The sequence below is a fragment of the Eschrichtius robustus genome, chromosome 1 (assembly GCF_028021215.1).
Source record: "Eschrichtius robustus isolate mEscRob2 chromosome 1, mEscRob2.pri, whole genome shotgun sequence".
Classification (NCBI taxonomy): domain Eukaryota; kingdom Metazoa; phylum Chordata; class Mammalia; order Artiodactyla; family Eschrichtiidae; genus Eschrichtius; species Eschrichtius robustus.
In genome coordinates, this window is record NC_090824.1 from 154,277,658 (window position 1) to 154,305,251 (window position 27,594).

Here is a 27,594-nt window from a genome sequence, read left to right on the forward strand (position 1 = left end):
GGTTAAGTAAATGCATTTGTATCTCCCTCCTCAAAGATATACACTTAAAATCTTGTGGAATATACAGTCTATATGGCCAAAATAAGCAATGCCGGAACTTTATGTCACCTAAGAAGCAAAAGGAAAAGAAGAAAAAGAGTTATGTCATCAAGTAAGCTTAGAACTTAGTCAGGAGAACCAATTATAAACTTACTTGAAAATGTATCCTTCATTTCAAAATCACTTAAACATACAGGAAAACTGAAAATTGGAGAGACTGAAATGTATATTTTATCTACACATTTCTGTACTTAGGTACAGAATAATATAATAACATATATATGTTACATTATCATTGTAAAATTGTGTGATATATTAGCATTGTAAAGGTTCAAGAAAAAACTTATAAATTTATATTTATAGTAATGTATAATCATTGTAAAAATGGATAAAAATAGAAAATTATAGGGAAGATAATAAATTATTCTTTATTCCAGTACCTGATTATAACCTCTATTGTCAGCTTTTCAGGTACAGACTATAAAATTTTGTTTCCTAATTTTTGCAATCACTATCACAATATAAGCTCTGAAACATACAATAAATCCCCTACATACGAACTTTCAAGTCGCGAACTTTCAAAGATGCGAACGTGAATCCAGCAAGGAACCAGAATCTGTGCCATCAACATCAGGTGTGAGTGACATCGCAGCTTGCCCTCCGTCTCCTATTGCTGATGATCCTTCAGCTCTACCATCTCCCACCTCCTCTCCCTCCTCCAGTCAGTAACTCTTCTTGCCTGTTCACTCAATGCCAGCCCCTGTATGCCAGATGTTGTACTGTACTACTTACTTTTCAAGGTACTGTACTTTAAGATTAAAAACGTTGTCTTTATTTTTTGTGTTTGTTTTTTATGTATTTTTTTGTGTGAAAAAAAGCGTTGTCTTTATTTTTTGTGTTTATTTTTTATGTATATTTTTGTGTGAAAAGTATTATAAACCTATTACAGTACAGTACTATAGAGCCGATTGTGTTAATTGGGCATCTAGGCGAACTTTGTTGGACTTAGGAACAAATTGGACTTACGAATGTGCTCTCAGAATGGAACTCATTCATATGTGGGGGACTTACTGTACTTAATTTTAATCACTGCATAATACAGCATTAGGTGGAAATGCCATAATTCATTTACTCAATACTTTACATTCCAATATATTTCTTTATCTGATTTAATAAATTATGTTACAAGGAAAACTTTAAAAAATAACATCTCTTCTACCTATATTTTAGATTATTCCTTAGGATAGACACCTAAGAATGTAATTACTTGGCCGAAGGCTATAGATATTTTAAGGCTCTTGATTATTAATACTAAATTGTTTTCAACAACAGCAAAGTAATTTTAGTTGTAAGAATAATTGTTTCAGGGGGAGAAACAGTATATAAAATATTCAGAATGTTTGAATCAATGACCCTACTCTTTAGGGCTCTGACTGACGAATAAGGGGAAAATGGGAGGATAAAAGAAAGAAGGAGGGAAGCTGGAGGTATTTGAATTTCTTAAGCATTTATATTTGTCAGCTCACCTTACAGAGAATGGCTCTGTTCCTGAGATGCAGCCTATCTGCCTACCAGTTAAAATAACCAATCAAGTAGCAATGGTCAAAATGATTTCTTGTTACCTGATCACCCAAGTGAAAATATTTGGGGTAAATTCCAATCGCTAAATCAGTGGTTATTCCCCTTTTTACGACAGAGGATACAGGAATATGATGAAAGCTATTGATTCTCCTAGAAAGTGCTCATACACACACACACACACACACACACACACACACACACACAGAAATTTACATCTATTATCAGGGATCCACAGATCCCAAGATGGTCTTTGCACAGTTCCTTCAATTATGTAGGGTCTTTTGATTAAGAAAGCTTAAAAAAATAATTAGCTCATCTTCAAATCACTTGAAATTTCGGGAAACAAGTAGTGGCAATATTTTAATGCTATATCCAAATATCTTATTACTTAGCGTTCAAGAACCATCAAATTCTATTAGTAGAAAAAGAAATTGTAGAGACATTTAGTTAAGTGGTGTACACATTTGGGGGGACAGAGATTCCTTTTAGAACTCAGTGAAAACAATGGACCTTTTTCCCAGGGAGAAGTGCTCAGAACCACAGTCAGCCACAGCTTTGACATAGCACTGCTGGGTTCAAGTAACGGGTTCAAAGGTCTTCTAAATTCTCTCCTCAAAGTTCAAAGAGTCCAGGCTGAGAGCCCTTGAGTTCCAACCCCACCATCCCCTCAATTGTACAGATGAGAAAATAAAGGCTAGAGGAGTTAAAAGAATTGTCTCTACTCATAAAAGGAGTTGCAAACAATGCTGAAAGTATACATTTTATGACCTCCCGACTGGTACCATTTTAGACCTATTTTACAGATCAGAAAATTGAAATTATTCAAAGAGGGAAAATTACTTACCATAATCATGTATTATATGATAAACAGAAAACAAAGAAGAGACTACATTTCCAGGCTCTTGAGTTTATACCCAAGTTTATGTTCCTTCTTCTCACCGTGGAGAAAATAAATTTGTTTTGGGGGAATATACATCTTGGGACTAGATCAGTTAACTGTAGGTGGTCAAGTTATTTATCTTGATCAAATAATGCATTTTCACTGAGATGCTTTGTGATTAACTATAGAATCTCCATGTATAAAAGCTACCTGGGTGTATTTGCATACCTGTGTAATTCCCAGTGTAGGTGTTAGATTCTCCGTGTGCTTATCCAACTTGCATCAGCAAATATGAACAGACTTCTTACTGAGCTTTCCCTTCTGCCCCTTCAAGTTTGACCCTTCCAGTTCTGAAGTTGAGAGTAATTATCTGGTCTGAGTTTTGCATGTGCAATGTCTACAACTAGTAAAGTTCTTCAAGAAAATTGAATATTTTTCCCTCAGGCCCACTAATTTGCAAAACATACGGTAGGAAGATATAAAAATGTCCTGGTTTTGATAAGGTCTTTTATAGATCCTAGTTTCCAATTTTGTGGCACAGAATCAAGATGCCACAAATTGTCAGGAAGCCCACCTTCTTGAAGTCAATATATCAATAAATATGTAGACAACCAGGTCCACAGGGCCTCACTGCCCATCACCCACTAGCTGTTTAATCATATCTCCACTCTCAGAATCATTAGAGGCAATTTAATCAAATGGTAGCTAGCCACTGGGTAATTGTTTTCTAGGCCTGTTAGAAAAATAAAGGTTGGCATTTATTAAATGAGTGCCTTCTTGCCTGTTGATTGCTCTGCTAATTTCTTGTGTGTAATCCCTTGATCTAGCTTTCAAGAGAAGGCTGAATTCCGGCCTAGTGAATCAGTATCCAGAGGGACAAATTAAAACACAGAACTATGTTAGGAGCCTCCAGGGTTAAGACTGCAGAAAACTCAGGGCATAAGGCAGAGGTGTCATCCACAAGTGAGCCAGAGTTCCTTTTTCTTTGCACATTTTCTACTTTTCTGCTAGATATATTTAAGAGGTCTATTCTCAAATGGCTACTTTCTGTCACTCATACTATGAAAACTGGGACAGTCTAAATACCAGAAGATAAGTTTTGTGTCCATTTCAGAACTAACTTGAAACAGTGGAGAAAGACTGTATCCATAGTCAGCTACTGGAGAAGAAAAATAAAGTTTTAACAACAAAGAATGACTCCTTAATTCAGTTTAAAATCAGCTCATCTTGCTATGAATTAACTAAACTGGCCACGAGTATTTTTCAGCAACTATATGCTTCTTTCTACAGAGATCATTGACATACACCATCCAACCCTACCTTGAACTGACACTAATTAAGTGGGCAGATCATCAGACCATTGATTAGGAGAAACACCATTTTAGCTATCATATCTTGTTTGACCAAATTTTGTGGTCTTTGGTAAAATTTTTGTTTAGAAAAGAGTAAAAGAAAAGAATCTTCCTTTTCCACATGTATGTACTTGCCACAGTGTGTCAGACTTCTAGTTATCTGGACTCAGAGAGACATGGATGGGCAAAATTAGGTGGTCAGATCTTCCAAGGTTTGAATCCTTGCTAAATGATGATCCCAAGTGAATTGTTTTTCCTTACTGAGTTTAAGCTAATTCATTTGTAAAATGGAGACAGTGAGATTTCTCTCGTGCTCTGTTCCGAGGCTTTAGTGAGGAAACGCATAGAATGTTTAGTATGGGGTCCTGCACAGAGTAGAAGCTCAATAAACAATAGCTATTATCAGTAATAGGATATGAATAATATTATGAGGCTTTTTCCATTTGTATATAAACTTATGATATACCGCGGCCTGAAACTTGACGGAACTGAGATAAACAACTTAAGTTCCAAGTGAAAGAGAGAATCTAAGTTCTTCCAGAAGATCTGAGAGCTGCCACTACTCTTTATCCCCATCAGCCTCCACTCATTACTGCAAGTCGGCAAGCTGCTATGGAACCCCAGGAAATCTCTACAATGATGTTCAGAAAAAGCAGTCCTGGGAGCTTTTTTAGTTCAAGTAAGTTCTGAAATGAACACAAATGGCAACTCTGGTGTAGAGACAGTCCCGGTTTTCATAGCATTGGTGACAGAATTAATTTGGAATAATGAGAATAAGATGTCATCTAATTTCTCTGAGGTGAGAGAGAAATCAAATATTCATTTATTTAATTTCTGAAAAAAATGCACTGATTTCTTTTTCAATTAAAAAAATGAAAGTGTAAGTTTTAGAGAGAATATTTTCCACCAGGTAGCAGTAGCAGAGGCTAGTTCAAGCCAGCATCAAGTACAATGATTTATTTGAGCTGAGGAACTTTCCATACAATCATGCTTAACATACATTTTCTAGTTGTTGAGATACTACTGTGTGAATACGCATGTATTTCCAAATTCAAATAAAAGAACTGTAAAATATGATTCAAGCCATATGCTTTCTCTCTTTTATTTAAAAAAAATGACATGCAGAAAATAAATTGGGGTATGGATTCATAAAGGACTGTATACTTAAAAAAAAATTAAATAGCCAGGTGACACCTGAAACAGAGTCTTTGTAACACCCCCAAAAGATCCAGGTTACCTTAGCATCTGGCCTCACCAGTCCTGAGGCTGGAAACCTTGGGCAATCCAGCTGGTTCCAGTAAGATTTCAGAGCTGGTAGACCCAATTAGCTGTATTTCTCTACACAGCTGGTGAGTTTTCTGTTCTAGGCACCATGGACTATAAAGTACATGGTGCATGTGGAGTGACCTCTTAAATACATCTAGTCAGAACTATAGAAGCCACTTCTATGCCAACAAGTGTTCATACCATCATCATGGTTGTCATCATCAATAACACCATCATGCTTATCATCTGCCTACAGTGTACCAGGAACTGTGCTGGGTCTTACATACATTATACCAATTAGGGCTCCAAGCCACATTGGGAATTAAGTATCCCCATTACAGCTAAGAAAAAAGTGGCATTCAGGAAGAGCCCTTTTGTTTTTGATAGTCTGGAATAAGATGGAAATACCATTGTCCTTTTCATGCAAATTCACGTTGCTTCATTTTGCCACTTGTCTCATTAACATGCCTTCCACATACCACTCACAGCGTGGGCAGGTGGAAAAAGGACTCATCTACAATCCACCGACCTGGGTTTAAATCCCAGCCTACTACCTACCTACTGAGAGATTGACTTTGGGTGTGTAGCTGCTAACCTGAGTGTCTTATCTCCCATTAAAGATGAGGAAACTAGCATCTAGTTTATAATAAACATATGGTACCTAAAATAGGGTAGGCATTAGTAAAACAGCTTTGTTATTATTTGACTCCCTTGTGGCAGAGCAGCTACAGTTATCTCTAAAAAGGAAGAGACATGGTTGTTGATTACCTTGAGAACTTTTACAAAGTACAGCTAATTTTTATTCACTTGCTTAAAAACAATAGACAGGCGCCCTATGGTAACTTTAAAGGAGCTTGTCGAAAAATCAATCAACCCAGTACCATTAGGATGTCCCAGTTCAAAGGAGGGCAAAAGTCACTGCTCTAACTCATCCTCTGGGTTAGAGTGGCAATTCAGGCTCTCAGTGTCCCACGCATTCCCTGGGGCCTCTTTACAACACCCTGGGCCTGTTCCTGCTACTTCCCTAGAAGTCTTAACATTTCTGACAAATGGGGATGGATATCATCAAAATTTTCCTCCCCAGAGGGAAGTTCAGTTGTCGGTCTTTTGCCTTTTAAAGTGCAAAAACATGCACATTTTTGTTTTTTGAGAATACGTTGTTTGCCAATTTGGACTTGGAAAGGCATAAATATATAAAAAGGGGATTTCCTTTTCTCTGAATAATTAGGAGAGAAAAATGTAACTTTTGGTCAGGGCACGTCGGCTTTAGTTTTTCAGTTATGTATTTAAAGGGAAAGGCTGTCAAAAGGAACCACTCCTTTTTGTGCACCCACAATATGCTGGACTCCTAAAGTTTATATATTTATAAAATTTAAACTGATCTTGTATAAAAGGTATTATTATCATTTCCATGTGATAACAACAATTTTATTTATATATACTTGTATTGCATTTATAATTATTTTATTTGCAAATAAATGTATTTGTATTTATTTGTAATTCAGACTTGTACTAAGAAAGCTTTTCATATGGCTGATCCCTTATATTAAAGATGAGGAAACTTAAAGAGGTTAAATGCCTTGCCTTGTCAGAAGTTAAATGCCCAGGGTGGCACAGTGATAAATATTACAGCCAGTGCTTTTGGGGTCCAAGCCTCTCCTTCCTTCCCACTGTGCAATACTTCCTTTTCAATCCGGCTTGTTCAAATTTCTGTCTCCTTAACTCAGAAAGTGTTAAGTGCTAAATAAAATTGGTTGATTTACTTGAACAAATTAATTTGGTTGATGTTACTTGAACATTAATAGTATATCTGGCAAGCAGGATTTGTTTTTATCACTGGACTCACTGAGACATTTGAGCATGGCCGGTTGGGTCCAATGTGGATTATGGAGGGTCACCATAGAATCTGGTACTTCAGCACTGGATGGGGCTTTGAGGATTGAGAGGTCCAATGCATTTCATCTTTGGTTATTTCTAACTTAAAAGTTCTTTATGATTTTAAACATAGTTAAATATTATCCTATCTTATCATCTTGTATTAGAGAAAATGTCATCAAATATTTCTTTGCCGAGCTAGCATCTATTAGTAACTCACTATTTGTTTCTGGGACAGATTGAAGGATTAACCCCAATCCCCTTGCCCTCCTTCTGTCCATACCCTTCGCCAAGTAAGTGTGCAGTCCCTTCCACAGAAGTAGGGAGTGCTTCTCCACCCCTGACTTTGAATGTGACCATATGACTTCCTTACAAATTACTAGGTTAGACACAAGCAGGGGATTGAATTGCGTTCCTGTCCTTGGGCTCGCCTGCTTGCATTTTTGCTACACACCGTAAGAAGAGCTTCCTCCAGGCAGTTTCTACCTCTTCCTCTTGGGCCCCAGAAGGTTTATATATGGAGCTGAGTAGAGCCCAAGCCATAACAGGGTGGGAAGCCAAGCCCAGCTGAATCTGCTGCTTGAAGCAGAGTGGCCCAACTGACCCCCAGCTGACCCTCAGCAGAATTACAGACACAAAAGAAAATAAATACTTATTGTATCCTCCACAATTTTGTGGTCATTGTTCCATAGCAATCAATGATCAATATAGCCTCTGATTATATTTTTTGATGGTAAAGTAATATAACTACAGAAGGCCTAAATAGACATTTCGCCAAAGAAGATATACAGATTGCCAACAAACACATGAAAGGATGCTCAACATCACTAGTCATCAGACAAATGCAAATCAAAATTACAATGAAGTATCACCTCACACCGGTCAGAATGGCCATCATCAAAAAATCTACAAACAATAAATGCCAGAGAAGGTGTAGAAAAAGGGAACCCTCTTGTACTGTTGGTGGAAATGTAAATTGATACAGCCGCTATGGAGAACAGTATGGAGGTTCCCTAAAAAACTAAAAATAGAGTTACCATATGACCCAGCAATCCCACTACTGGGCATATACCCTGAGAAAACAATAATTCAAAGAGAGTCATGTAACACAATGTTCATTGCAGCACTATTTACAATAGCCAGGACATGGAAGCAACCTAAGTGTCCATTGACAGATGAATAGATAAAGAAGATGTGGCACATATACACAATGGACTATTACTCAGCCATAAAAAGAAATGAAATTGAGTTATTTGTAGTGAGGTGGATGGACTTAGAGTCTATCATACGGAGTGAAGTAAGTTAGAAAGAGAAAAACAAATACCATATGCTAACATATATGTATGGAATCTAAAAAAACAAAACAAAACAAAACATGGTTCTGACAAACCTAGGGGTAAGACAGGAATAAAGATGCAGAATTAGAGACTGGACTTGAGGACACAGGGAGGGGGAAGGGTAAACTGGGACAAAGTGAGAGAGTAGCATTGACATATATACCCTACCAAATGTAAAATAGATAGCTAATGAGAAGCAGCTGAATAGCACAGGGAGCTCAGCTCGGTGCTTTGTGACCACCTAGAGGAGTGGGATAGGGAGGGTGGGAGGGAGATACAAGAGGGAGGGGATATGGTGATATATGTATACATACAGCTGATTCACTTTGTTTTACAGCAGAAACTAACACAACATTGTAAAGCAATTATACTCCAATAAAGATGTTTAAAAAAATGTATAGCCAACGCTGAGTCTAATGTTTACAAATCTAAGGATTTTTAAAACAATTTCCAGAATATATGTTTGTTACTGTTCTCTTGTAGAAATTAGACCCCATTTAAAATAAGGCTTAGAAAATATGACTCTTGGTTGAAGAAGTGGACCGAGAAAGCTAAGAATCACTTTCCCCAACATTATTATGTCATTCATGCAAGTACTGAAAAAAATCTCTCATTTGTTCATTAATTTATTCCCCAAACTGCCCTACTATGCAGCAGGTAGTAGCTTTATCCAGATGAGCAGTCCAGGTGCCCAAATGAGCTCCCAGCTTAAAAGAGAGACAGAGGTTCAAACAAACAATTGGCCTACAATGTGATAAGGGGCTAAAATGGATGATGAATGGTGTAAAATTTGAAGAAGGCTTTTAAGTAACAATAGCTAAAATAGATTGTGTACCTATTGCAAACTCAGTGCTGATCTGTATGCTTTATATCAGTCATCTTATTTAATCTTCAAAACCTTCTGAAATAAAATAGAAATGACTAATACTGCTTCCGTTTTACAGACAAGGAAATGGAGGTCCACAAAGGTCAAGTAACTTGTCCTGGGTCAGATAACCTATAATGATAGTGGCCGTATTTGAACTTGCATAGTCTAATTCCAGAGCCTAAGCTCCTCACCAGTATACCACAGGCTGGAGATGAGGTTATACCTAACCCAATTCTTAAATTCTTAAAGGGCTGCAGTAAATGGCCACATCATTGGGGTGGTCCCTGATAGAGACAACGGGCTGGCCAAACTCAACATCCAAGGAGCTGGGCCTACTCTTTATTCACCCTGATGTTCATATTTACAGGGACCCAAAGTTCTCTTTTTCGAGGCTCATGCTAAATAGTTAACTACCAACCTTGTCTCTCCTTCCTTTTCACAGAGAATTCTGACACACATTTTCCACCCCTCATCTCACTTCTATCCTAGAAACCTTCAATGTCCATGGGAATGACACAGTTCATATCTTGACTCATAGCTCTTGATTTCAATGCCAGTCACCCTCACCTCTATTATATAATGTGATGACCTTGACTTTGACTTATCACTATCAGGAACTATGCTACCCATTAAAACATAACTATCCCATTCCCTGACCACAAACTCCGGTAATTACAGCTTTCTAGATCTTCCATTCCTATTCAATCTGCACACAATACTGAGTTCCTTAGAACCTCACTTTTTTGAATTTCTTTTGGTCTCTTCCATCTTTCTTCACTTGCTTTCATAGCTAGCCTGACTTAAGAAGTGCATTTCCTCAATCCTTTGGCTCTTTTAACACATTGTCTCACCACAATACCCACTTAACATACCCACATCGGTGGACCAGTTATGGATGCCTGTGTCCCACTGCAAATTTGTGACTTTTCAATACAACTAGATTCTGTAGCACTCGATTATCTATATAAGTGTACTGAGTCCTCTCTCCCTTCTTAACAGCAATTATTCCAAAGTTTTATCTGTATCATGGACTGAATTGTGTCCCCTCAAAATTCATATGTTGAAGTCCTACCCCCCAGTGCCTCAAAATGCAACTATATTTAACTGTATTCTAAGATAGGGCCTTTAAGGAGGTAATTAAGCTAAAATGAGGTCATGAGGGTAAGCGCAAATCAAATATGACCAGTGTTTTTGTCAATAGAGAAAATTTAGACACAGATCCACACAGAGGGTAGGCCATGTGGGGACCTAGGGAAAAGGTATCCATATACAAGTCAAGGGGAAAGACCTTAGAAGAAACCAACACTTCCAATACTTTGGTCTCAGACTTCTAGCATCGAGAACTGTAAGAAAATTAATTTCTGCTTTTTCAACCACCCAGTCTGTGGTACTTTGTTAGGGCAGCCCTAGAAAATTTATACAATTGTTGTCGAACCCAAGTTCATGTACCCAATGCACAGTGATACTGAACAAACCAAAATCTCGAAGTTTGGAGCAGAGAAATGTTTATTGCAAAGGCCAAGCAAGGAGAATGGGCAGCTCATGCTCAAAAAGCCCAAACCCCCTGATGGTTTTCAGGGAAGAGTTTTTATAGGCAAAACGTGGGGAGAGGGCTGCAGGGTGTGTGACTTTCCTCTGATTGGTTGGTTGTAGGTAAGAGAGTGGTGTTCCTGGAATCTCAATCATCAGCTTTATAGTTCCAGCCAGTCTGGGGTCCACACGCTTGTGCTCAGCCTGAAGTTACCATCCTCCACCTGGGTGGGGGCTTTAGTTCCTGTAGAAAAACTCAGAGATCTGTATCAGACTTTTATGTATATCTCTTGAGGAGGAACCAGGACACTGGTCCATCACTGTACTCTTGTTTCTTGACTACTTTTCCTTTGTTTCTGCATTCTCTCAATCCTTTAATTAGTAACTGTTTGAATCTGCCCTTTGGAGCTCAGGGAAGGTCTCAGAGGCTGAGAGTCTTTTTCCTACAAACAAGAAATGGGGGACATGGAAAAGCTTTTGTACCCAGGAAAGGCCCACAGGGTGCTGCCTGGTTTTGCAGTCAGCCTCTTCGAATCTCCCTTTTCTTCTTGTCTTTCTTGTAGCAAGTAGCCTCATCTCCTACTTTTGGGAGAATATAGGATATTTCAGGCTTGAACTTTAATTGCCTGCTGTTATACCTACAAAGCCCATTCCTCTCACTTTCCATCCTAAAGAAACAGGAACTATCACCTCTTCTCAAAGCTGATCTTCCATTTTTCACTTTGGAGCCTATGGCCTCTGTTCTTTTTGAAAACTCATTCTGTTAGGGAACCATTGACCAAAACCACCTGCCTTGGCCAGGCACAATAATAACCACTTAAATGAGTTGTCTCACAACAAGAGGTCCTGATAAGGAATGTGGTGTTGCCACTGAAAACTAATGGAAAGAATTCTGGAGGGGCCAAAAGGAGGGAGGAGACTCCAGCCCATACTATTGTCCTACCAATGTCCCAGAATCTTTTGTGCTGGAAGCCATCTTGGCTGAGAGATGTGCATGCCACCAAGAAGGACCCCGTGTCAGACTGTGGGCCAAGCAAAGTGATTGGCCAGAGACAACTCAGAAACTAACCCCATTACCATAAAACCTGAGACTGTGAGCCATGCTGCAGAGCAGTTCTCCTGGGTTCCTTTACTCTGCTGCTCTCCGCACAGGTGCCCCTTCCCAATAAAGTCTTTTGCTTTGTCAGTACATGTGTGTTGGGCCGCACCCCAAAGGCCTACAAGCACTGTGCTTGCCCAGCTTCAAGACCAAAGAAAGAGCCCAGAGTCAGCAACAGAGATGTCAATCGTTTAATGGCTGGGGAAGCTTATGCATCTGAAGCAAGGTCCTGGAGAGACATTCCACCGTGTGCTACAGACAGCAGGCAGGACATGGTGGCAGTCTTCGCTCCTGGGGAAGGGGAGATTACCAGTTATAGAGGAATTGATGTCAGGTGGGCTCATTAGTTACCAGGGAAATGAGTATAGGTGCTCGCTCGCCACCACCCCTCTGATAAGCTATCATTGGTTGGGTCCTAGGGCAAGTACATCGGAAGGTCAGTCTGGTGAGTAGGGTGTAGGTGAAGCAGGCACTGGTTGGTCAGGGGATGTACAGAGAGCAAGAGAGCAGCCATATTGAGTGGCCTGACCATACAGTGTGTCTTCTGGCACAATTTATTTCCAAGTGTTAGACAAGAGCCCACACTTGGACCCTGGAAGGTGTTCCCTTTCTTGCAACAATTCCATAAATGAATGTTTCCCTCTCCCTTACCCTAAACATTCTCTTTCTTTCCAACCTAGAGTTATGCTAACATTATGGTTATACTTTAAACAATGATGTAAATAAAATCTTATTCCACCCCATGATACCCTAAAGAAATGATTACACATTCTCTTTCACTTCCTAGTCACACTTTTTAAAAAAGGAGTCAACATTTCCTCCTAAGTCCATGACCCACTAAATCTAACCAAGCATCCTGTCACTACACTGAAACTGCTCTGACAAGTCAACCTAGACTTCAAATACATGGAGTAAGTTTCCACTCCTGTTTTTTTTGACTTCTCTTGTTCTCAAAATGTCACCCACTTTTTCTCCTCTTAGGCTTTCATGATGTGGTACCTCTTTGTTTCTCCTCCCAACTTCCAGACTGTTCTTTCTCCATCTACTTCTTGAATTCCTCTTATTTGTTCTCATTTTTTAATTTGCTGATGTTCCTGTGAATTCTGTATTTCTCCTTCTTCTTTTTAAGTTTTTCTTTTTCTTTTCCTCTACTAATGTCTATTTTATATTCTACCAGAATTTCAGCTCCTTGGAGTCATCCTGCTGATAACTCTAATTTTCTTTTTCCTCCAGCAACAATACTCTAGTGGTTAAAAATGCAGCTTCAAGAGCCAAATTATTGGATTTACCATATGGCTTCACTACTTCCTAGACTTGCAACCATCAGGAAGTCTTTTGACCTCTCTGTTTGACTTTTTAATCATCTTAAAATGGGTTTAATTCAATTGTTTTGGAGAGGAATTGAGTTAAAATATGTAAAACACTTAGAAATTTCTGGAACTTAACATCTAATAAGTGTTATCTATTATTAAATAACTGTCCAGAAATCCAATTCTATATTTAAAACCACTACTGCCCCCAGAAGTCCCATGAGTACCTAAAAATCTTATCCAAAGCTGAAGTCATCATCTCCTCACCACAAAATCTTTTCCCGTGGCTGCTCTCTTTGAAAGATTTGTATCACTGTTTCCAGATATGAAGCCAGAGCCTGGCTATTGGCTGAGATTTTTTTTCCATCTCCTTCCTCTCCATCTTCCAATAGTTACCAAGTCCTATTATTTCTATTGCCAACTTTCCCTCCGGCCCGTCTCCTACCTTTCATCCTTACTACTGTTGTGATGCAGGTCTACATCTTTGATGTGCATGGCGATGTTGGAGGAGTGGGAGTCTAAACCTTTACAACTAATATCCCTTGACTAGGTCCATTCTTCTAGTGCGTTATTCACTTGGCACTCAGGGTATGCTTTTAACAACAAACATGCATGTCAGTCCTCCACTTGAATCCCTTCAACATCTCTTCATCAGCTTCAACATAGTGTCTGTACTTTCAGCATAATTTACAAGCTCCCCCTGGATTTAAACACAGCTCTCTACCTTTCCAGTTTAAACTCCCACCAGTTCCCCAAAATGCCCTACAATTCAGTCAGATTCAGCCACTTGCACTTGATGATTCCTGTTATCTTTCAAATGCCTTTTTTCCACCTGCAATGTAGGCTCCAATTAGAGGCTAAGTACAGAACTCAAACAAAAGTTCTAAATATGTAAGACAAAAATAAATTCAGATATGAGGAAAACTTAGATGTATTAAAACTCTCTTGAAGATTTAAATAATCTAATTATATAAAGCCAAAAATCTTGCTGGCTTCTTGTAATCTTCTCACTAATTTTTCTTCATTTAACAGATAACTTCTTTTGAAAATACATTCTCCCTTTCCTCCTCTTTTTAATGCTTGATTCACATTCATTACTCCATTCAGCAATCCCTCTTCCAAAGCTAGGCTTAAAATACTTTGAGTTTGGATATAGCAAAAATGAATCAAATTAAAAAAAAAAGAGATTGATTAAAGAAAAAACAGAAACAATGAATAATACCATTGGAGTCTCCTTCATATTTCTCTATGTATGTGTGTTTGTGTGTGTGTGCATTTGCGTTTTCTAAATTTTCAAACCTGTACATTTATCACATCGGTAATAAGAAAAATATGCCTAAAATTGAAATAATTACCAGGCAGTCAAAAATTTATTATATGTACTAGGATCCACATACATGTTCTCTTAGCATAAAACACTTGGAGTTAAGTGTTACTGAATGCAAATGTGGAGACACCTGCTAGTTAAATGTGTACCCAAACACAGACTCCCTGGGGATTTCCTATATTCTTGCCAGATGTAATTTTTAGATTTTTCCTCTGGTCTAGATAGCATAACCATTGATGAAACACCTAGTAGAATCAGTCATATGACTTTGGGATTCTCTCAGTATCAGTGTTGATAGAATTGCATTTAAACTTAACTCTCTTTAACAAGATTTGACCAATCTTCCCACATCTCAGAGTACATGATTGTAAGTGTTTCATTCTTGGCTTCAAGCACCCAGGCTTTCTCTGTCTTTTCTTTTCCCAACAAGTTCCCTGGCTTTGTCCCCACACATCTCTCTATTTATCTCTATGAATGCTACTGCTTTGTTTATAGTATAGGTGACAAGACACAAACCAGGATTTGGAAAGAGTGAGTGGGATGGAACTGACTTTAAGTTGCCTTTTAGGAAATGTGCTATAATTGTAACATTTGATTCTGGCATTTTGTAGCTTGAAAAGACAGATAGCCCCCTCATCTTATGTGATGTGTGAATTCCAGTCGGGTGATTCATCTTGACATGGGAGTTCTTTGCTTCTTCTACTGCAAAAATGTGAGAGAATGAGCGGAGAAGTGTCTCATTCCTTCTCATTTTTCTAAGTAATCTTTATTTTTTTCCCATAGCTGGGAAAGAGATTTTCCGATGAGAAATCTTGAAGTTATGACATAACAATTCCACGTTTCACAACCCGACTCACTTTTCTGATTGCTCTTTTCTCCCCTACTTCTCACAATTCAAAGTAAATGGTGAGATTACAAGTACAATTAAGGCTCAGGAAAGAGGAAAAATGCATATTATGGCCTTGATAACCCTTCATGGAGGACAAGTCTCAACTTTGCCACAAATTCCAATTTTAGAGTTGGATTCAACAATAATGTGAATAGAAGAAACACAGGAAAGCAGATATGTGTTTTAAAATCATCCTGACCAGAAATGTTTACCTAGAAACATTAGGCTCCAGCGAGATGTCTATCATCTCCTCCTTTGCATATATTCCAGTTTGGGCAGAATAGTCCTTCTTATCTATTATCTAAGTATTTTACAACCTTTTTTTGGAAAGGTCTCCCTGGTCTCACGTACATTAAACTAGAGAGGAAGGCAGTTGATTGCATATTTTTTTAAACTGAAATAGTTTCTGTAGAACAATGCAAATTATATTTATACCATCACTTGCAAAGACGAAGATAAATGGAATTGTCACATCTCCTGGGACTGGGATTGAAAGTCTCTTTGTTTCATGGGCAATACACATATTTTATAACCCAGATAAAGCAATGTGCAAAAGGTAAAACTAAAATTGCTAAAGCAAGTAATGTATCCAGAGGTTAAATATTTTGAATTAAGATAGTATATTTGTACAGAGTTTGATTTCAAACAAGTATATAAAAGTCATAAGAATGTGCTGTCCTTCACTTCCAGAGATTCTGTAATAGATAAAATATCACAAGGACGTTTTCACATCCAACATGTCACTTCTCTACACTTACTAGTATATATCTTTCCAATCTATACCCCATTTCTACCTCCATTTCCATTGCCATTGGTATAGAATTTCACTATTTTTATATTAATAGTCTTCTATCTTGTCTTCTTGCCCTCAGTCAAACTTCTCCAGCTCTTTTTTACAACCACCAAGCCTCCCCTTATGTCTGAATTAATTCAACAAATTAGTGAGATAATTTTTTTAATTGGAAGTGACAAAAACCCAATATAAAAGTATCTAAACTGAAAACGGAATTTATTGAGCCATGCAAATGGGAATGTGAATGGTTGATACAGATCTGGCTCTCAAGCTATTGTTTAACAGGATATGATCAGGACTGTATGAGTCTCTTAATTTCATGAACTTGATTAATTATGCTTGTCTCATTTCTCAGATAGAATCTCTTGATGTGGTAACAAGATGTTTTCAAGAATCCTGGCGCAAAATTCCACTCTACTAAACCACCCCATTAGAAAAGAAGAGGTCTTCCTTAATATATTTTGGGGAAAAAAACACTTGGGAAAAATTATGGTTAGTTCTACTTGGTTTATGTTTCATTGTTAAATAATCAAATGCTATGTCCAGGGGCAGGGGATCATTCAAATGGCTAAATCTGGATTGAGAGCCCAGAACCAGAACTCTATCAAATGTCCAATACACTATAAAAAATGTAATAAATTAACAGGTACATAGAGGAACAATGCAATATGAGAAAAAAGTCAAAAACAACTGGCAATTAAAACCACGTTACAGGTATTCCAGGTATTGATATTATGAAGCATACAGTTTAAACTAACTATATTTACTATGTTCAAGGAGATAAAAGACATAATGGAACACGTAAGCAAAGAACTGAAAATTATAAAAAGAACCAAATGAAAAATATAAATTAGATTAATAACATGACTGGTTTAAGAGGAAATGGGACACAGCTAAAGAAAGAATTTATGAACTGGATATTTCTTTGAAAGGGCATATGCAGATTAAGAACAGAGAAAGAAAAAGTTATAAACTAAGGAATAGTGAGATATTTAGAGAATACAGTAAAAAAAAAAGTTATAGAATATGTGAGATTAGAATGGGTCATAACAACGAGTTGAAGAAATAATGAAGGAGAATTTTTAATACTCAGAAAGGATAATATAATACAGAATTTTAATATAATATTTGCTATAATATTAGTATAAACAGATAATATGTAAACGATACTATTTGCTATAATATTAGTATAATCAGATAAATGGTATAGGATATTCTTAATGTAGAAAGAGAAAGATTACATATGCAATTGCAGAAATGCAGAAAGAAACAAAAAGCAGTAGCAAAATGGTAAGGTGGTAGGCAAATAAAAATAATTATAGTATATATTTAACAACAATAATTGTAATAGCTTAAGGTTTTAAAAATATAAATTATTAAAATACACAAAAATATATAAAGGCCATATACGACAAACTCACAGCAAACATCATTCTCAATGGTGAAAAAATGAAGGCATTTCCTCTAAGGTCAGGAACAAGACAAGGATGTCATACTCTCACCACTATTATTCAACATAGTTTTGGAAGTCTTAGCCACAGCAATCAGAGAAGAAAAAGAAATAAAAGGAATCCAAATTGGAAAAGAAGTAAAACTGTCACTGTTTGCAGATGGATGACAGGATACTGTACATAGAAAATCCTAAAGACACCACCAGAAAACTACTAGAACTAATCAATGAATTTGGTAAAGTTGCAGGATACAAAATTAATGCACAGAAATCTCTTGCATTCCTATACACTAAAAACGAAAGTTCAGAAAGAGGAATTAAGGAAACAATCCCATTTACCGTTGCAACAAAAAGAATAAAATACCTAGAAGTAAACCTACCTCAGGAGGCAAAAGACCTGTACACAGAAAACTATAAGATACTGATGAAAGAAAGCAAAGATGACACAAACAGATGGAGAGATACACCATATTCTTGGATTGGACCAATATCGTGAAAATGAATGTACTACACAAAGCAATCTACAGATTTAATGCAATCCCTATCAAATTACAATAGCATTTTTCACAGAATTAGAACAAAAAATTTTACAATTTGTATGGAAACACAAAAGACCCTGAATAGCCAAAGCAATATTGAGGAAAAAATGAAGCTGAAGGAATCAGGCTCCCTGACTTCAGACTATACTACAAACCTACAGTAATCCAGACAGTATGGCACTGGCACAAAAATAGAAATATAGATCAATGGAACAGGATAGAAAGCCCAGAGATAAACCCATGCACCTCTGGTCACCTAATCTATGACAAAGGAGGCAAAGATATACAGTGGAGCAAAGACAGTCTCTTCAATAAGTGGTACTGGGAAAACTGGACAGCTATATGTAAAAGAATGCAATTAGAACACTCCCTAACACCATACACAAAAATAAACTCAAAATGGATTAAAGACCTAAATGTAAGGCCTGACACTATAAAACTCTTAGAGCAAAACATAGGCAGAGCACTCTTTGACATAAGTTGCAGCAAGATCTTTTTTGACCCACCTTCTAGAGTAATGAAAATGAAACCAAAAATAAATCAGACCTAATTAAACTTAAAAGCTTTTGCACAACAAAGGAAACCATAAACAAGAAGAAAAGACAACCCTCAGAATGGGAGAAAATATTTGCAAATGAAATAACTGATACGGGATTAATCTCAAAAATATACAAGCAGCTCATGCAGCTCAATATCTAAAAAACAAATAACCTAATCAAAAAATGGGCAGAAGACCTAAATAGACATTTCTCTGAAGAAGACATACAGGTGGCCAAGAGACATGTGAAAAGATGCTCAACATCACTAATTATTAGAAAAGCACAAAACAAAACTACTATGAGTTATCACTTCACACTGGTCAGAATGTCCATCATCAAAAAATCTAGAAATGATAAATGCTGGAGGTGGTGTGGAGAAATGGGAACTCTCTTACACTGTTGTTGGGAATGTAAATTGATACAGGAACTATGGAGAACAGTGTGGAGGTTCCTTAAAAAACTAAAAGTAGAACCACCATATGACCCAGCAAGCCCATTCCTGGGCCTATACTCAGAGAAAACCAAAATTCAAAAAGATTCATGCACCCCAATGTTCATTGCAGCGCTATTTACAGTAGCCAAGACATGGAAGCAAACATTAAATGCCGATCAACCAAGGAATGGATAAAGAAGTGGTACATATATACGATGGAATATTACTCAGCCATAAAAAGGAATAAAATTGTGCCATTTGCAGAGATGTGGTTGGGCCTAGAGACTGTCATACAGAGTGAAGTAAGTCAGAAAGAGAAAAACAAATATCATATAATATTGTTTATATGTGGAATCTAGAAAAATGATACAGATGAGTTTTTGCAATGCAGAAACAGAGACACAGATGTAGAAAACAAATGTATGGACACAAGGGGGGAAAGGGGAGTTGGATGAACAGGGAGACTGGGATTGACATATACACACTACTAATAGATAGCTAATGAGAACAAATTGTATAGCACAGGGATCTCTACTCAGTGCATTGTGGTGACCTAAATGGGAAGGAAATCCAAAAAAGAGGGGATATATGTATACGTATAGCTGATTCACTTTGCTATACAGCAGAAACTAACACAACATTGTAAAACAACTATATTCCAATAAAAATTAATTAAAAATAGATCTTTCAATGTGGGAAAAAATACACAAAAATAGTGACATAAAAATTAGGAGGTACAATGATGTAAGTTCCTTGTATTGCCCTGTAAGTGGGTAATAAGAACTGACATTTGATTTTGAAAACTCAAACAATCATAGTGTGATTTCCATGGCGACTATAAAAAAATAGTAAAAGGTATAATTTGCAAGGTAATGAGAAAAGGTTTGGATTAATAAAAAATAACTAATCAAAATAAAAACATGAGAGTAGAGAAAAAGGAACATGGAATTATTAAGATGATACATTTAATCTCAAATATATCAGAAAATATATAATATATAAATTGACTAAATTATTTGATTGAAATACAAAGGTTGCTGGACTGCCAAAAAAACTAATAAACAAATTCTGTGCTGTGTGGAAAAGACATCTAAAGCATAAGGATATAGAAATACTTAAAGGAAAAGGATGGAAAAAAGATGTACCATGCAAACACTAACTAAAAGAAAATTGTCATGCCGTATTTATATTAGACAAAGTAGACTTTACAAAAAAGTACTAATGCAGATTAAGAAGGATAAGTTATGATAATAAAAGTGTCGATTAAATGGGTTATCATTTAAATGGGATGATATAACAATCTAAAGCAAAAACTGTCAGAACCACAGTGAGAAATTTTAAAAATCCAGAATCATAGTAAGTGAATTTAATAAATCTCTTTTATTAACTAATAACAGAAGTAGGCAACAAAAAGAATCAGTGAGAATGTAGAAAGTGTTACATTATTGAAAAATTTGCCAAAATTTTGACAAAATTTGTCCATATTGCGCACTGTGATGTAAGCTTCAACAAAATTAAAAAAAAAAAAAAATTAATTATGGAATATAGTCTCTGGACGCAGTGTTATTACGCTGAAGTCAATAACAACAACAACAAAGAAAAACTTTGAAACTCCCATATGTTTAACACCAGGAAATACACTTCTATGCCATGAGTGAACACAAAATGGCAATTAGAAAATATCAGCTGAGTAATAATTAAAATTCTACATGTAACAAATGTTGTATTTCACTTGTTATGCAACAAATTGTTCCAGCTTCAGCCATTGGAAACTCTCGCAGGTTGGCGTCTGTGTCCCTATGACATCTCTCAGTCCCATCCTTTTGCTTCTTAAGCATTTCCTTATTTTCTGACATTGGAAGATGCTCCAGGCTCAACTGTACTTTTCCTGTCCCCTCTGTAGAAACATCAGTTTTCACCAAGCTGCTCTATATCTATTTCAACTGAGACACACATTTCATTGAGTAAAGTCAAAAGATCTTAATTGCATAACTCAATTATTTGTTGCCAATATATGCACTTGTAACTACTTCCTAGTTCAAGATATAGACCAATTTCTTCACTCTGGAAAGTTCTCTCAAACCCTTTCTCAGGCATGACCTTCCCCTATTCTAATTTCTGTCACCCTATTTGGTTGTGTTGGTTCTTGAATTTCATCTAAATGGAATCATACAGTTTGTACTCTTTTGTTTCTGGCTTCTTTCACTTAACATGATGTTTTTAACATTCACATGTGTTATTGTATATATCAGTATTTTTATTCCCATATAATAATTCATCATGTAAGTATAACACAATTTGTTATCCTTTCTCCTGCTGATAAGTCTATCAGGCTATCTTTAGGCTTTAGGCCTTTTTTGTTTTGTTTTGTTTTTTGCTGTTATGAGTTAATATGACTAGTGTCTTGGCAAACATATTCTCTCACTTAGTATAATGCTTTTGAGATTCAGTCATATTGTTGAATGTATCAGTAGTTTATTTCTTCTTATTATTGACTACTATTTTATACTATGAATTTACCAGAATTTGTTACTTCATTCACTAGTAGATGGATTGTTTCAGTTTTGAGTAATTATCATTGAAATTTTTATATACATTCATGTACAGCCATTTGTGTGGATATATGTTTTAGTTTTTCATGGGTAAAAACCTAGTTGGAGAGATTTCTGGGTCACATGGCAAGAAATTGCAGAAGTGTTTGCCAAAATAGCAGATTTATTTTGCATTCCCACAATGTATGAGAGTCTCAATTGCCACATATTCTTGTCAGCACATAGTATTGTCATTTTTTTAAACCATTATAATGAATGTGTACCAATATCTCATTGTGGATTTAATTTTCATTTTCCTAATGACTAACGGTGTTGAATAGTGTTTCTGGTGCTTGTTGCTACCTTTATCTCCTTCCACAATGTGTTTGCTCAAATCTTTGACCCATTTTTATATTGGATGATTTTCTTATTAAGTGTGAGAGTTCTTTATAAATGTTGGATACTAGTTATTTATCACATCTGTGTTTTGTAAATATTTTATGTTAGAGTATTGCTTATCTTTTCATTTTAATAACAGTATCTTTAAAAAGCAAAACTTTCTAATTTTGAAGTACAATTATCAATGTTTTCTTGTTTCCTGCTTTTTTGTGTTCTAGGAATGCTTTGCCTATCTCAAAGCCACAAAAATTATCTCTTATAATTTCTTATGTAAGTTTTATAGTTTTTGGTTTTATAGTTAGGTACGTGATACATAGTTTTCCAGCTTTACTGATATATAATTGACATATAACATTGTGTAAGTTTAAAGGAGTACAAGGTGATAATTTTATGTACATATATTTTGTGAAATTATGACCACAATAAGTTTAGTTACCATATGTATCACCTCACATAGTTACTTTAGTGTGTGTGTTTGTGTGTGTTTGTGTATGTGTTGAGAACATTTAAGATCTATTTTCTTAGCAACTTTCAAGTACACAATGCAGTATTGTTAACTCTAGTCACCATGTTGTACGTTAGCTTCACCAGAACTTATTTTGTACCCTTTTTAAAATTTATTTATTTATTTATTTTAAATTTTTATTTTATATTGGAGTATAGTTAATTAACATTGCTGTGTTAGTTTCATGTGTACAGTAATGTGATTCAGTTATACATATACATGTATCTATTCTTTTTCAAATTCTTTTCCCATTTAGGTTATTACAGAATGTTGAACAGAATTCCCTGTGCCATACAGTAGGTCCTTGCTAGTTATCTATTTTAAATACAGTAGTGTGTATATATCAATCCCAAACTCCCATTTTTATCCCTCCCCCCACATTCCCCTTTGGTACCCATAAGTTCGTTTACTAAGTCTTTGAGTCTGTTTCTGTCTTATAAATAAGTTCATTTGTATCATTTTTTTTTAGATTCCACATATAAGCAATGTCATATGATATTTGTCTTTCTCTGACTGACTTGCTTCACTTAGTATGATAATCTCCAGGTCCATCCATGTTGCTGTCAATGGCATTATTTCATTCTTTTTAATGGCTGAGTAATATTCCACTGTATATATGTACCACATCTTCTTTATCCATTCATCTATGGATGGATATTTACATTGTTTCCATGTCTTGGCTATTGTAAACAGTGCTGCAATACCCTTTGACAAGCATCTCTTCATTTTCTCCAGCCCCCAGCTCCTGGCTATCACCATTTTACTCTCTGTTTCCATGAGTTTGGTTTTTTTAGATTCCATATATAAGTGAGATTATACAGTGTCTTTCTTTCTCTGTCTGACTTACTTCTGAAGCATAATGCCCTTAGGCTAATCTATGTTGTTGCAGATGGTAGGATTTCCTTCCTTTATATGACAATAATACTCTTGTGTGTGTGTATTTATACATTATTACATTTCAATCTCTATTCACTTGTTGATGAACACTTCAGTTGCTTCCAAGTTTTGACTATTGTGAATAATGGTACAATGAACATGGGGTGCAGATGCATCTTTAAGATAGTGATTTCATTTCTTTTGGATATATATACAGAAGTGAGATTGCTGGATCATATGATAGTTCTATTTTTAATTTCTTTAAGATCCTCCATACTGTTTTCCATAGTGGCTGAATCAATTTACATTCCGACCAACAATATACAAGCGTTCACTTTTCTCCACATCCTCACCAACACTTGCTAATTCTTGTCTTTTTGATAAAAGTTACTCTAACAGGTGTGAGGTGATATCTCATTGTGGTTTTGATTTGCATTTGCCTGATGATTAATGATGTTGAGCATCTTTTCATGTTGGCTATCTATATGTCCTTTTAGAAAAAAAATGTGTATTCAGATCCTCTGCCCATTTTTAACCTAATTGTTTGTTTTTCCTATTGAGTTACACTAGTTGTTTGTATATTTTGGATATTACCTACTTATCAGATATAGGATTTGCAAATGTTTTCTCCCATTCAGTAGATTGATTTTTTATTTCATTGATGATTTCCTTTGCTGTGCAGAAGTTGTTTATTTTTATGTAGTTCCACTTATTTTTGCCTTTGATGCCTTTACTTTTAGATTAAGGTCCAAAAATTCATCACCAAGATTGACGTCAGGGAGCTTACTGCCTATGTTTTCTTGTAGGGATTCTATGGTTTCAGGTCTTACATTCAAATATTTAATCCATTTTGAGTTAATTTTTGTATATGGTGTAAGATAGTTGTATAATTTCATTCTCTTACATGTTACTGTCCAGTTTTCACAACACCAGACTGTTTACTCATTTTATATTCTTGCCAACTTTGCCTTAAATTAACTGACCATATATGAGGGAGTTTACTTCTGGGCTATCTATTCTGTTTCATTGATCTACATGTCCGTTTTTATGTAAATGACTTATTGTTTTGATTACATAGCTTTGTAATATTGTTCAAAATCAGGGAGTGCAATGTCTCCAGCTTTCCTTTCTCAAGATTGTTTTGGCCATTCGGTGTCCTTTGTGATTCCATATGAATTTTAGGATTGTTTGTTCTATTTCTGTAAAAAATGCCACTGGAATTTTGATATGAATTGCATTTGATTTGTAAATTGCTTTTTGTAGTATGGATATTTTAACAATATTAATTCTTCCAATCCATGAGCACAAAATATCTTTCCATTTATTTTTGTCTTCTTCAATTTCTTTCATCAATGTCTTATAGTTTTCAGTGTAAAGGCCTTTCACCCTTTCACCTCCTTGGTTAAATATATTTCTAGGTTTTTTTTTTTTTTTTTTTTGGATGCAATTGTAAATGAGGCTGTTTTGTTGTGGTATCCTTGTTTGGTATTTTGGTATCAGGGTAATCCTGGCCTTGTAAAATGAGTTTAGAAGTATTGCCTCTTTACAATTTTTTTGGTATTAATTCTTTGAATGTTTGGTAGAATTCACCAGTAAAGCCATCTTGTCTTGGACTTTTGCATTTAGGAAGGTTTTTGATTACTTATTCACTCTCCTCACTAGTAATTGGTATATTTAGATTTTATATTTCTTCATGATTCAGTCTTGGAAGGTTGTATGTTTCTAGGAATTCATCCTTTTTTTCTAGGTTGTTTAATTTGTTGGTGTATTATTGTTCATAGTCATCTCTTAGGATCTTACGTATTTCTGTGGTCTCAGTTGTAATGTCTCTTCTTTCATTTCTGATTTTATTTTTTTGAACCCTCTCTCTTTTTTCTTAGTAAGTCTAGCTAAAAGATTTATCAATTTTCTTTATCTTTATGAAGAGCCAGCTTTTCATTGATCTTTTCTATTTTCTTTTTAGTCTCTATTCCATTTATATCTGTTCTGAACCTTGCTATTTCCTTCCTTCTACTAACTTTGGGCTTTTTTATTCTGCTTTTCCTAGTCCCCTGAGGTGTAAAGTTAGATTGTTTATTTAAGATTTTTCTTTTTCCTTGCAAAAGGCATGTATCACTATGAATTTCCCACTTAGAACTGATTTTGCTACATCTCATAAGTTTTGATATGTTGTATTTCCATATTAGTTTGTCTCAAGGAATTTTCTATTTCTCCTTTGATATTTTCATTGACCCATTGGTTGTTCAGTAGCATGTTGTTTAATCTCCATATATTTGTGATTTTTTTTCCAGTTTTCTTTCTGGAGTTGATTTCTAGTTTTATACCATTTTCATAGGAAAAGATGCTTTATATGATTTCAATCTTTTAAAATTTATTAAGACTTCTTTTGTGGCCTAACATATGATCTATCTTGGAGAATCCTCCATGTGCATTGAGAAGAATACATATTCTGCTACTTTTAGATGAAATCTTCTTTATATATCTATTAAGTCACTCTATTCCAATGTTTTGTTTAAGGCACATGTTTCCTTATTGGTTTTCTATCTATTTGGATGATTTATCCATTGATGTAAGTGGGGTATTAAATTCCGTAATATTATTATACTACTGTATTTTTGTCCTTTTACATCTGTTAAGATTTATTTTATATAGTTAGGTGTTCTTATGTTGGGTGCATAAATATTTACAATGTTATATCCTCTTGTTGGATTGACCCCTTTATCATTATGTAATGCCCTTTTTGTCTTTTCTTATAATCTTTGTTTTAAAGTCTATTTTTCTGAAATAAGTATAGTTACCTCAGCTTTATTTTGGTTTCCATTTACATGAAATGTCTTTTTCTATCCCCTCACTTTTGGTCTGTGTGTGTCCTTACTGTAGTGAGTTTGTAGAGAGCATATAGATGTAGATGGGTCTTATTTATTTTTGCTCATTTAGCCACTTTTTGTGATTGACCCTAAATTTTTGACAGCTATTATCAAATCCCATTAGGAAAATATTTACCTTATCTAATACTATAAAATGCAATTGCTTCTAAGGAGACATCTTCTCATGCACCATAAGTTTTTTCTAGGATAAGGTGAATTCTGTGGTCTCAAGATACCTTCCTTTGTCACAGTAAAATTATCTATGTTTAAACCAGTCATCCACCACAAGCCTTGGAATGAAAGTCAGTAATCTGGCAGTACTTAAAGAATGTTGTATCATTATTGGCATTTTTAGCCAAAGTGAGATTTCTCCAATCCATAGGTGTCTACTTCAAGAAGTATGTTCATTTTTCCTACCAATGTCCTTTCACTAGAGAGAGCAGAAGACACTCAGTCCATAATAGGCTGAGGTCTCTTACTAGTAAATGGTAATCATTAAGTGTTTGGCACACATAGGCCAGTGACTGTGATCTTTAAAGTTAGTGAGCAAATCCCCCCCAGTGTGTGACAACCTAAGCCCTCCTAGTATATCAGATGCATACCATGACTGGTAGTTTTAGAAGGAACAAAGAATGCAGTAAAATATAATCAGTTCTTCAAAATTGATATGTTCTAAAAAATACCTTTTTATTTATACTTTCTCTCCACAGCATAATTCTCAGAATAAATGGTGAAATCTAGGCATTAAAAAATGAGGTAATAAAGTTCCCTGCCACCCTGAGCCTTTCTTATAAGCCTGAGCATCTTCTATTACTCTCACTCAGTAATTCTCACTGACTGAATTTCCTTTTTATATGAGTACCAGAGAAACCTCCCCAATGATAAGCCAAGAGTTTCTAGGGATTAGGTTAAGAATCTAAGATTTGTCTTATTTTTGTTTATTTGCTTGTTTTACCAGTAAGAATGTGACTACTATAGCTCTGGTCTAACTTTTTTTGTAGCCTACACCCACTCTCCTCAGTCATTTCTGTTCATATCAGTATGTTGACTATTTAATATGTACTTATATTTATGCTAAAAGCTTGGAGATACAAAGATGAATAAAATAATTTCTCTTCCCACAAAGAGTTCATAGGCATGGGAGACATTCACGTATAAAAACAGCTACTCAGGATCACCAGTAAAATTCTTCCCTTCTCACACTCATATAATTCTAGGAGCAAGTAGAAATACAAAAGGTCCTAAAGTCCACTGTAAATATTCATTTACAAGGAAAAGAAAAAAGTACTTTTTCGGTGTTATCAGGGCA